Genomic DNA, 842 nt, shown 5'->3' with positions numbered 1-842 from the left:
CTTCACTTCAATACAAACAGTCCAGAAAGAAAGTCATGTCCCTCTAGGGGTGGGGCAAGGGGGAAGAGTGGTCTGTGTTGCTTGGGAGCCCAACCTACAACCCAAAGGTGGGGGCTGGGCCGAGACTGCCGGCGCAGCAGGGGAAGATGGCACCAAGAATGACACAGTGCGTGGCTCAGCTCCCAGAGGGTGAGGCCCGCAAGCTGTCACTGGCGGGTGCTGTCCAGGCCCCCAAGCCCAGAATGATGCAGAGGAAGGAGCTGAACCCCGGGAGCCTGCCTCTGCCCCTCAGGCTGCTGTGCAAGCTGCTCTGCTGCTTGGGTCATATGACCCAGCAGATCCAATGGTGCTTGAGGTGTCAGTGGCAGATAGGGATGTGGTTTGGAGCCTTTGGCAGGCCCTCATAGTTCAATCACAGTGGAGGCCTCTAGGATTTTGGAGGAAGGCCCTGCCATCTTCTGCAGGTAACAACTCTCCTTTTGAGAGACAGCTCTTGGCCTGTTACAGGGCTTTGGTGGAAACTGAACATTTGACTGTGGGTCATCAAGTCACCATGTGACCTCAACTGCCTATCATGAACTGGGTGAAACATGACCCATCTAGCCATAAAGTGGGTCATGCACAGTGGCATCCCATCATCAAATTGAAGTGGTAAACATGTGATCGGGCTTGAACAGGTCTTGAAGGCACAATTAAATTAAATGAAGACGTGGCTCGAATGCCCACTCTCCAATTGTGCTACCCTGCATTCTCTCCCCCTGCCTACACTAACGGCTTCATGAGGATTTCTCTATGATCACTTGACAGAGGAAGAGAAGACTGGGGCTTGGTTCACAGATGGT

At 53.4% G+C, this 842-nt stretch overlaps 1 long non-coding RNA gene across 1 annotated transcript in view; it reads right to left on the bottom strand.

Annotated features, from left to right (window-relative positions):
• LOC108314486 overlaps nt 1–285 on the bottom strand; it is an 8,539-nt gene extending 8,254 nt beyond the window's left edge. The window contains exon 1 of the long non-coding RNA XR_001829491.2: nt 7–285. This is a non-coding gene — a long non-coding RNA (uncharacterized LOC108314486). The remainder of the gene's footprint in view (nt 1–6) is intronic.
• Nucleotides 286–842: the final 557 nt, after the last annotated feature.

This window comes from Cebus imitator, unplaced genomic scaffold (assembly GCF_001604975.1).
Source record: "Cebus imitator isolate Cc_AM_T3 unplaced genomic scaffold, Cebus_imitator-1.0 Scaffold154, whole genome shotgun sequence".
Classification (NCBI taxonomy): Eukaryota; Metazoa; Chordata; class Mammalia; order Primates; family Cebidae; genus Cebus; species Cebus imitator.
This window is presented reverse-complemented; position numbering and strand designations above follow the sequence as displayed.